This window comes from Pseudorasbora parva, chromosome 4 (assembly GCF_024679245.1).
Source record: "Pseudorasbora parva isolate DD20220531a chromosome 4, ASM2467924v1, whole genome shotgun sequence".
NCBI lineage: Eukaryota > Metazoa > Chordata > Actinopteri > Cypriniformes > Gobionidae > Pseudorasbora > Pseudorasbora parva.
The window spans coordinates 51,372,678-51,384,878 of record NC_090175.1 but is presented as its reverse complement, the minus strand read 5'-3'; the positions used below and the strand labels follow the sequence as shown (position 1 = coordinate 51,384,878).

The following is a 12,201-nucleotide window of genomic DNA, read 5'->3' as shown; positions in this document are numbered from 1 at the left end:
GATGATGTTCTAGCAGCAAAACAATAACAGCAATATGACTAGCCAGGCTAACTGCGCTGATCTAATCAGTTGCACGATCTGTTTTCTTCCGGTTCTGTCGTTCAGCAGCGGACTGTTTACTCAAATAAGCTCCAAAACACCTCAGCTCAGATATTAATCCCTCCACATGTTCAAACAGAAGGAGGAAGAGAAGGAAGGAGGAACACAGAAAATGAGAGAGATAAAGGGACACAGAGGAGGAAGAAAGAAAATGAGAGAATGATACACATCAGATGAGCCAGTGTGACATAGAGAGGTGATTATAGGCTAGTTTATAAATTCTGCAAAACAAAAGCCTTTTTATTTATTTTTATAAATATGTCCTTTAAATACAGGTGCTGGTCATATAATTAGAATATCCTCGAAAACTAATTCCATTAAAAAAGTGAAACTTGTATATTATTGATTTTATATTCATATTGTATTATTTATTTTCATTCATTGCACACAGGCTGATATGTTTCAAATGTTTATTTCTTTTAATTTTGATGATTATAACTGAATACTAAGGAAAATCCCAAATCTCAGTATCTCAGAAAATGTTTATATTACTTATGATAAATACAAATAAAGTTTTTTTTTTTTTTTTTTTTTTTTTTTTTTTTAGAAATCTTGGCCAACTTAAAGTATGAACATGAAAAGTATGAGCATGTAGTACTCAATACTTAGTTGGGGCTCCTTTTGCTCCTTTGGAGTCGATCAGTCTGTGGCACTGCTCAGGTGTCATGAGAGCCCAGGTTGCTCTGATAGTGGCCTTCAGCTCTTCTGCATTGTTGGGTCTGGCGTATCGCATCTTCCTCTTCTCAATAACCCATAGATTTTCTATGGGGTTAAGGTCAGGCCAGTTTGCTGGCCAATTAAGAACAGGGATACCATGATCCTTAAACCAGGTACTGGTTGCTTTGGCACTGAGTGCATGTGCCAAGTCCTGATGGAAAATGAAATCTGCTTCTCCATAAAGTTGGTCAGCAGCAGGAAGCATGAAGTGCTCTAAAACTTCCTGATATACGGCTGCGTTGACCTTGGTCTCAGAAAACACAGTGGACCAACACCAGCAGATAACATGGCACCCCAAACCATCACTGACTGTGGAAACTTCACACTGGACCTCAAGCTACATGGACTGTTTCCCTCTCCTCTATTCCTCCAGACTCTTGGCCCTGATTTTAAATTTTTAAAATTTACTTAGATCAGAGAATATCACATTTTGTCTTTAGCAAGACACTTTTAACACTGTCTGTTATTCAAGAGTGGCAAGGAATGCGACAGCTGAAACCTATGTTTTGCATACGTCTGTGTGTAGTGGTTCTTGAAGCACTGACCCCAGCTGCAGTCCACTCTTTGTGAATCTCCCCCACATTTGGTTTTGTTTCACAATCTTTTCCAGGGTGCGGTTATCCCTATTGCTTGTACAATTTTTCTACCACATCTTTTCCTTCCCTTAGCCTCTCTATTAATGTGCTTAGACACAGAGCTATGTGAACAGCTAGGCTCTTTTGCAATGACCTTTTGTGTCTTGCTCTCCTTGTGCAAGGTGTCAATGGCCGTCTTTTAGACAACTGTCAAGTCAGCAGTCTTCGCCATGATTGTGTAGCCTACAGAACTAGACTGAGAGACCATTAAAGGCCTTTGCAGGTGTTTTGAGTTAATTAGCTGATTATAATGTGGCACCCGGTGTCTTCAATATTGAACCTTTTCACCATATTCTTTTTTTTCTGAGATACTGAATTTGGGATTTCCCTTAGTTGTTAGTTATAATTATCAAAATGAAAAGAAATGAACATTTGAAATATATCAGTCTATGTGTAATGAATGAATGTAATATACAAGTTTCACTTTTTGAATGGGATTAGTGAAATAAATCAACTTGATGATATTCTAATCCTATGACCAGTACCTGTACACTGTAAAAACAAAAAACAAAAATAAAAAGCAGGTCTCCAATTGAACATTTTCTAGTGACTGATCACATCTACATTTTTTAGTTGGCCAAATTGAATTTCTGTGAATTAAATTCCATCAATTGACAGAATTTAAATTCAGCCAACTGAAAAATGTTGATGTGATCAGTCACTAGAAAATGTCCAATTTGAGACATTTTTTTTTTTTTTTTTTACAGTGTATATGGATATATCAAAAATACGATCCATGTATTAAATTAGAAGTAAAACAGTAAAACATTAATTTGGTGAAATAAGATAACTCTTTTCTATTTTAGTATATTTTAAAATGCAATTTATTCCTGTTATGGACAGCTGAATTTTCATCATCTCTACTCCCGTCTTCAGTGTCACATGCTTCAGAAAACATTCTAATATGCTGATTTGCTGCTCAGGAAACATTTCATGTTATTGTCAGTTGAAAACATTAATATTTTTTGTGATCTTTTTTCCTCAGATGAATAGAAAGTTCAAAAGAACATCATTCATGTGATATGGAAATCTTTTGTAACAGTTTATATCTTTGCTAATATGTATAATGTATTAATTATTACAGGCTTCTTTATAATTCATTATATTTTCTTTCATACAGTAGCTGTAAACAGATGTTTTGCATCATATCTCTTGCTGTATTGTGTTTTAGCAAGCTCAACACTTATGATACAATGATTTAGAAAACAAGACGAGCTGAGAGAGATGTGTGTGTTCAAGCAGCCGGACTCACGAGTGCTTGTCACCTGAGCTGTGTGGCGTCCCTCTCTGCCCCAGCAGTTCTAATTGATGATGCGGCGTCTCAGTCATGCTCTCCGGCCAATCTGCCTCCTCACAGAAGGCTCAGTTCGGGACACATGTGAGAGCCGCTCACTCAATATCTGCTTCTAAAGAAGATATTGGCTTATTTTAATAACGCTTAGAGTTTGTTCGGCATGCATTAGATACACATGAGATCTACATGCAGGTGGCTTGCTTTGCCTGAGCTCATTTTCACCACCCTGTCAGAACGTTTTTTAGAGAGCTGTCTTGAATCTGGTGTTATACGGACACTTTGTGAATACCATCATGGCGATATGTAACCATGGTAAATAATCACTTCTTAGATGTATGGATAGATACTGTAGATCGATCTTTCTTGGATAGACAAGTAAGATTTTTAGATATGCTGCAGAAACTAACAAAACAAGTAAGAAAAAAATGACATTCAGATATTTTACCAGAACAAAAATTCAGCTATATGGATAGATGGATGGAACACACACACACGCGCACGCACACACACACGTTGATCTTTGTGGTTTACAAACCACAAAGTTTGTGGACTCTCCATAGTAATGGTTTTTATACTGTACAAACCGTATTTTCGGTTAAATATGTAACCTATCCCCTTACACTGCCCCTACCCCTAAACCCTACCCATCACAGGAAACATTCTGCATTCTTACTTTCTCAAAAAACATAATTTTGTATGTTTCTTAAGCTATTTGAAATATGAGGACATTTGAAATGTCCTCATAAACCACATTTGTAGTGTAATACCAGTGTAATACCAGTGTAATACCAGTGTAATACCAGTGTAATACCAGTGTAATACCAGTGTAATACCCATGTAGTTATACAAACTTGTGTCCTCATAAACCACATAAACAGGCTCACACACATAAACAGGCTCACACACATAAACAGGCTCACACACATAAACAGGCTCACACACACACACACACACACACACACACACACACACACACACACACACACACACACACACACACACACACACACACACACACACACACACACACACACACACACACACACACACACACACACACACACACACACACACACACACACTTAATTCAGTTTATTAGATTTAATTCAGTTATTAATTAAATTACTTCAAGACCTGTTCTCTGAATATTTTATGCAATTAAAACATATTTTTAACTAAGAAACAAAATACGGAGATGATAGATAGATAGATAGATAGATAGATAGATAGATAGATAGATAGATAGATAGATAGATAGATAGATAGATAGATAGATAGATAGATAGATAGATAGATAGATAGATAGATAGATAGATAGATAGATAGATAGATAGATAGATAGATAGACAGATAGATCCAGCCCATGGCACATGACTCAAAGCAAGTAATGCTGCTAATTAAAAAGAAGTCAGCTTGTGTTTTTCGAAATGATTCAGATTCACCATATTATCCTTTTTTCCTCATGCTCTCTTTCTCATTCAGCACTGCAATAATCTGATCGAATCTTTAATAGAGAATGATCTTACCACAGTCAGACAGCAATCTCCGCTTAAGTAAACAGCATGTGAAAGGTATTACTTTGTGTCAGTAGACCCACTGAACCTGCGTTCACCTTGTGTTCTTCAGCTTGTCTGAATAAGGAAAAGGTTTGTGCGTTTTGTTTACCCTTCTAAACACTGAAATTATTTTACAAGATGTTGTAGATGGCCTCGACGGAGCCAAAGACCTGTAACCTTTCAGATGGCAACAAAATACTTTAAGCCTTCTTCTAAAAGACATTCTGTGTGCTGTAGGCTTTAGCAGTGCCCTTAATTTTCTCATGGGGTGTTGTTTGAGGCAATAGTGTTTTTGCACTGTGAAGATTTTTCCTAAAAATCATAAGGAAGAATGTTGAGCTGGTCAAGCCAGAGGATCTGCTCTGGTTGATTATAATTTCCCCAGTCAGCTCTAGGAAAAGATGATACTTGTGCTAAAATACCAGCCATAAATCAAGGGTCTGAAATGAACTGCTTGAACATCAGGCACTTCAGTGCAAAATTGTCTTCTTAGTTAGTTTTTAATTTGACTTTTGTTAAAATATTCTCCAGTAGTGATGGTAGGTTGTTGCTATGTGGTTACTTATTGAGTCCCTCCTTTAAATCTGTGGGATTGTCACATGTTTTATCATATACATATACTAGCACACCTCTCCTCAACAAGCTTTACAGTTTAACCATTTTTATTTACATCGCTTGCTAAATTTTAAAGAACTGAGAAATCAACTTCCTCTTGAGCTTCTGAAATATTAAAGGTCATCTTACAGTTTTTTTGGATTGCTTACACACTAAAATAAAAAGTTGTACACTATTAGCCAAACCTTACACTCAAGTAGCAAAACATAAGCCCATATTTGCACAACTATAAGCACATTGTCAATCTCACACTTGTTGCAAAACTCTACACACAGTGATTTGCAAAACACTAAACACACTTAACATACATTACAAACAAAAATTACTGCACCTTACAACCAATTGGTTCAACACAGTAATCAGGTGTGCAAACACTTGTTTGCTTAATTGTAGACACACCAATCAGGTGTATAAGCACTATAAAACACAGCAGGTGAGTTCATCGTTCTTCAAGCACAATGGAAAGAGTCAGAGAAAGAGTAAGATGAGGAGGAGAACGAGGAGGATAAGGATGAGACCTGTGACCAGATGGAGGTAGCAGCAATGCAAGGATGGATTTGTCATTCAAGACGTTTCTTACCAAGGTGTCTTGCTAATGACAACATCGCCTGGGATGTTGATGAAAATGGGGAAGACATTACATTTGTTTGATTCGTTTTTTTAAAACAACAGACGGGATTTTCAGACAGGATGAGATTAAAAAACAATGCGGTGGCTTCTGGATCTGACAGGAATGATGCAATACAATTATGTGAGTACATTTTTTTAAATATGTGATAGTATTGCATTGATATGTTTGATATTTTCTGATTATGCACGTGTCTAAATATTCATAACTTCCACGCTGTCACAGGCTGGAGTATCCTTTGTTATTTAAGGTGTTGTTGGTTCATTGTCTTACGATTTGTGATCAGACTCGGACATGTATTGCCCAGGGCAGTTACTGAAATACATGCACGTGTGTGTGTGTGTGTTATGCATGGTTCGCGGTTTTATCCACCGATCGGGCTGCCAAGTAATAAAAAATAACATTCCAATTAAATTGTGATGATAAAAAAATCATCGTGCTTGTTTGATAAAGACATTTTCCAAACCATGTGGGCGAATCGTTCCGGTTGCCCCACAGTGGAAGTTTTCATAACAATTCCTCATGTGTAATGACTGGGGAGCCGAAGCTAATGGACTTAAGCGGTGGACTTTTCCTTCTAAGTTTTCAATGCAGCACTCCAAGAGCTAGGCTCAAAACCAGGGTAGAAAATAGCCGATTACTTATTCATTATGATGTTTATGCATGTAAAAAACATGCAAACTTCATAAGTAGACCTCAGACAACAGTATACAAAAATGAAAAATTTAATACTTATAGATTTGAACAAGCCTCTAAACCAAGTATAAACAATACCACACAGCAGCACTAAATATGTGAAACGATAATAATGAACCATTTGACAATTAGACTAAATCTCTTTATATTCACAGTAGCCTACACGCTGGCTCAGTATGCTTCCTGTTAGCTGCAGGATATGTAAAAACAGCCTTAATCTAGGTTTGTGAGCGTCTACAGTGTTTTTTTTCCTCTTACTTATCCTGGATTTCCCAGAATGTTTAATGAGAGCGGTGAGGCAATCTGGCGAGACTTGAGTCTGCTGTCCATGTTAAAGACAAGTCTGCTGATTTGTGCCTAAGGGGGACATTTTACACCAAAACAGCTCAGCCTCTCTGGTGGGTGAAGGCCACTTGAGACAGACAGTGACGGGGGATGGAGGGAAGAGAGACAGAGGGCTGAAATATGACTGAATTAGCGTAAAAAACAAAGAATTGATGTTCCAACGCCTGTTTAGAGATGGTCTGATGTGAAAGGACAGTTTTACATTTGCTGATGAAAATGTGCATGGCGCCTGCTCATGCAAAAGTCGCCTCCATGATGTTAGGATGTGTGGGTGGTTGCCAGGGAATTGTTATGCAGTTGCTAAGATGTTTATTTAGTGTGTTATACAGTTGCTAGGCCGGTTTGTTAAAGCATTGCTTAGTGGGTTATAAGAGAGTTGTAGGTGGTTACTTAGTGGCCAGGTCAATATGAAACTATAGGAGGGGTCACATTAGCCATTCGTAAGTTCTTAATTCAAGGGATAGTTTACTCCAAAATTAAAAATCTGTCATTTACTCACCCTCATGTCTTTCCAAACCCATAAGACTTGTTTATCTTCAGAACACAAATGAAGACCTTTTTGATGAAATCGGAGAACTATCTGTTCCTCCATTCACAGCTACACACACTTTTATGCTTCAAAAAAATTCATAAAGAGATTATGAAACAAATCACAGAATTTACAGGTGAACTATCTCTTTAAATTGGAAAGTAAAGTTTGCAACTTTCGTTTGTTAGTTTGTTGCAACTCGTTAGTTTGGAACTAACTCTATGGTTAAACCATTAAATGATATAGATAGATAGATAGATAGATAGATAGATAGATAGATAGATAGATAGATAGATAGATAGATAGATAGATAGATAGATAGATAGATAGATAGATAGATAGATAGATAGATAGATAGATAGATAGATAGATAGATAGATAGATAGATAGATAGATAGATCTAACAAGTCTAAGTAACAAGTCATTTGCATCATTTGAGGAAAAAACAGAATGATTTGTAATACACATTTTTTTCAAATCACTAACCTTAAGTATGAGCAAAAGTGATCTTGCCAAACTAAATATTAATGGACAAAGAGACCAAAGCTGTTTGGTCCCTCACTCAGACATTCAAGCACAGGAAATGGTGTAGACATGGGGGCTGGGGTGGATTCTGGGATAGCTTGAGGACTGGAGACATCTTGTGTCTGGCTTCCAGCTCCTACACACAGCAGAGAGAGGGCTTAACCTCCTGCTGAGCTCCGCTGCTGAGCATCCCTCTGCAACACACACACACACACGCACACACACATGCAACTTCCACCCACATACACTGACAAACATCCTCAGCAGCACATGCACAACCCCCCTCCCACTCAAATGTTCCTTCCTAAACAGCACATGCTAACACACAAACACGCTCGCTGTCCCACCAGGAAGAGAGGAGATGTGTGAATTATTTATCTCTCCTTCCCTAGTTTTCCAGAGTGGAACCTGCCAGAAGGTGCCCCGAACTGATGAGACCTTTAAACCCACTCCACAGAGACGGGTGGATTAGCCAGCTGTGAGTCGTAACTGACAGCTGTCAGTCACTGAATGCTCATTTAAATATGCTACAGTTAGCACCTTATGTCTGGGCATTACAATTGACTTTTTAATTTTTTTTAAATGGAAGTGATCGGACAAGGTGCTCTGAAGGTTTTTGAAAGAGCTGAAATATATGACATTTTCTGTCATCATTTACTCACCATCATGTCATTCTAAACCTGAAATTCTTTCTTCCTTGGAATGCAAATGGATATATTTTGGAAAAACATACAAACAAAAAACTAATTGGGATATAATATGGGATAAGATGCACCCTAACCATTCACTGACTCACTATCTTATTGCATGTATTAAATGCCATTATTAATCTTCAATGAGAGAAAAAAAAGAAAGAAATTGGTGTCAAAACAATTTCACTCAGAAATTGCTAGTAAATATCTCAATTAATTACAAAGAATCAGCAAGTAACATTACATTTATTTTGAAGTATAAAACTGAAATAGAATATATATATATATTTTTTGCAATTTTTTGTTTTGTTTTTGTTTCATCATCTAGATTTGTGAGATAAATAATTGTCTGTCTTGGACTAGGATTCTATTCTTTAATGTGTACATATTTACATCTTTTTATTTTAATATTTTAATATTTGATTTACATTTGTATAAATTATTTATCATTGTTTAAAAAACAATTAAATATGATGGGTATATGGAGCATATTTTGCATACACCATTGAAATAAATGCAGCTTTTAGGGAGCACAAGATTTTTTTTTTCAAAAACATAAAAAATCAGCATATTCTTTAAAGGGGGGGGGGGGGGTGAAATGCTGTTTCATGCATACTGAGCTTTTTACACTGTTAAAGACTTGGATTCCCATCCTAAACATAGACAAAGTTTCAAAAACTAATGTTGGATGTTTGATGGAGTATTTCTGTGTCAAAAATACTCCTGGTTTCTCACAAGTTTCGGAGAGCTTTTTTCGAGTATGGGTCGGCTTGACGTAAACAGAGTGGAAGGTCCTTGTATGGGCCGTATGGGGTCTTCTCCCGGAAGGGCGCGCGCGCGTGACTAGAGCGAGAGAGGAAATGCACGCCCATAAACACTCTCTCAAGGTGCAGATCCACTCTGAGCAACACTTCTGTCCCACCGCGCTTCACTTTATTCCTATGGGTGACATAGAGCGACTTCAACGCTTCAGCACAGCATTCCAGGAAGGCAGCGCTGCATTTAATAATAATGCGTTCGATTTATATAGTGCTTTTCAAGGCACTCAAAGCGCTTTACATAGAAGGGGGGAATCTTCTCAACCACCACCAATGTGCAGCACCCACCTGGATGATGCGACGGCAGCAATATTGCACCAGAACGCCCACCGCACACCAGCTGATTGGTGGAGAGGAGACCGAGTGATGAAGCCAATCAGGATATGGGGATTATATAGGAGGCCATGAAGGACAGGGGCCAGTGGGCAAATTTGGCCAGGATGCTGGGGTTACACCCCTACTCTTTTTCCGAAAGACATCCTGGGATTTTTAATGACCACAGAGAGTCAGGACCTCGGTTTAATGTCTCATCTGAAAGACGGTGCTCTTTGTCAGTATAGGGTCCCCATCACTATACTGGGGTGTTAGGACCCACACAGACCACAGGGTGAGCACCCCCTGCTGGCCTCACTAACACCTCTACCAGCAGCTACCTGGTTTTCCCAGTTGGTCTCCCATCCAGGTACTGACCAGGCTCAGCCCTGCTTAGCTTCAGTGGGAAACCAGTCTTGGGCTACAGGGTGATATGGCTGCTGGTAGCAGCTGCTGCATTTGAACCGATTTGAACGCAGAAATGACGGGAAGCGGCACAACATCGCTTCAGCCGCGTCGATCTCCACGGTCTCTGCTGTCACAGGACTTCATGAAATCAACAGTTACCAAAGAAGTGTGTTTTTGACAGAGCGGTCCCAACGATAAAGGTTCACGGTCGTGCGCGGTGAGTAAAACTGCTTCAAATGTCTGTTGTTGGCTATCGTCACGTGAGTAAACATCAGTAAACAACACGATCGTGTATAACGTTTGTTAATTTATCAATGGAGCATGCAATCTATGGTGTGTGTTTAAATACATTTGTTTAGCTGACCACTATAGGTGTCAGTTTGTTTATTGTAAAACCACCCAAACATAAACCTAGCGTTCTCACAAAGCGTGCTTCGTCATTCAAGTGTGCTAACGGTTACTCCATTGTTGTTCTATGTATAACGTTACACTAGTCTGACGTGCAAAACCGTTTTGGTTGCTACGGCTAAGGTTTAGTCACATACAATAGTCCATAAACCGAATCATGTCCTCATAAACTGCGAGTAAACACACACGTGTTGACAGGCCACTAAATACAGTACATACCACAGAGACGGACGTCCTGCTGTTGTTGCTTCTCCTGTTCAATTTATTTCATCCTCCGGATCTGATTCTGGATCATATATCTATTAGTTGAATCTGGGTAGCGTTTTCTTCTACACGCTTGATGATGTCAGCTTTCAGACGGTCTCATGCAGTAGCTGTGCGCGCTAGTCATTCTTTAGCTCCGCCCACACGATACGCCTTCAGCCGCTCGTTTTTTTCCGGAAAGACTCGGTACAGCCTATCTTTCTTTTATAAATATAATAAAACTAAAGACTTTTCGGAGATATGAAGGATGCAATACTAATCTATACGTACTCAAGATTGACATGAGATTGACTGAAACTGAGTGTTTCACCCCCCCTTTAAAAATTAGACAGTTGAGGTAAGTTTGATTAGGGGGTCATCCTTAGTATTTGAGCAAAAGTTTTATAATAAAACAAATAAAATTTGAAAATATTTCTATTATAACTATTATAATAGTTTAATATATTGGATGATGTGTGAAAATTCTTCTCTTTAATTTTAATTGCATGGAAAATAGTTTTTATACAGTTCATAATTTTTCTTTTTGTGTTCCACAGAAGACAAACAGGCTTGGAAGCTCACAGGAGTTGGTAAACAACAGAATGGGGGAGTGCTCCTTTAATAATAGAATTTGAAGTGTTAGTGATGGATCTGTGTAGTTGGTGTTCTGATGGCTGGTATCACTGCTTTGCAGGAGTGGGAAAAACTGCAAGTTTGATGCGTAGGAGTGAACTGGCCTTCTCTCACTTTCTTCCACTGATTACCCCTGCACTCCAACTCCCTGATACATCCATCTTAAGTCTTCTGGGCTGTCACATGGCACACACACATACACACACACACACACACCACATAACGCACAGAACAAATGCACATGCTAGCTTTGCAGCAAAACCTGTGAGCTTGCTGTCAACATTGGCAGCTGTCTTCTAAGGAAATGTTCCTCGCAAGGGAATTTTTTGGGTTGCTCTACATCAGACCCTTTGAACTTGAGTTGATTTATAAAGAGTTTGAGGTTATCATGTTGCTAAGCTAATGACACAGTAGCATAAAATAGATAGCACACACAATACCGTTCAAAGGTTTGGGGTCGGTAAGATTTGTAAAAAAAGTTTTTGAAAGAAGTCTCTGTAAAAATTTACAATAAGGTTGTATTACTTAACATTGCACTGTAAAAAAATAAATAAAAAAAAATACAGTCAATAATTGAACTTTTTCTACTGACTGATCACATCTAAATATTTTAGTTGGCCTAATTGAATTTCTGTGAATTAAATTGCATCAATTCACAGAAATTCTATTTGGCCAACTGATGTGATCAGTCACTAGAAAATGTTCAATTGGGGCCTGCATTTTTTTTAATTTTTATTTATTTATTTTTTTACAGTGTAGTTAATGCATTAGTTAATGTGAACTAACCATAAAGAACACCTCTGTTCAGCATTAGTTAATTTTTGTTTATGATAGTTAATAAAAAATACAGCTGTTCATGCACTCAAAAAAAATCAAAAATAAAATAAAAATAGATTCAGGCCCTTCATAGATATGACACATTTCAAGTTTACTTAAATATATCTAGTTTTGACACAATTTAAAGGCCCCTTAAAGTTTTTTAGTTTTTAATATGAAAATGTCAGCCTTAAAGTTATGAATAAGCTGGTGTGTTCCAAAACAATGACAA

The 12,201-nt window shown here is 37.8% G+C and overlaps 1 pseudogene; it reads right to left on the bottom strand.

The window, feature by feature from the left end:
* Positions 1–9,789: 9,789 nt before the first annotated feature.
* On the bottom strand, positions 9,790–9,906 carry LOC137074237 (5S ribosomal RNA; annotated as a pseudogene).
* Positions 9,907–12,201: the final 2,295 nt, after the last annotated feature.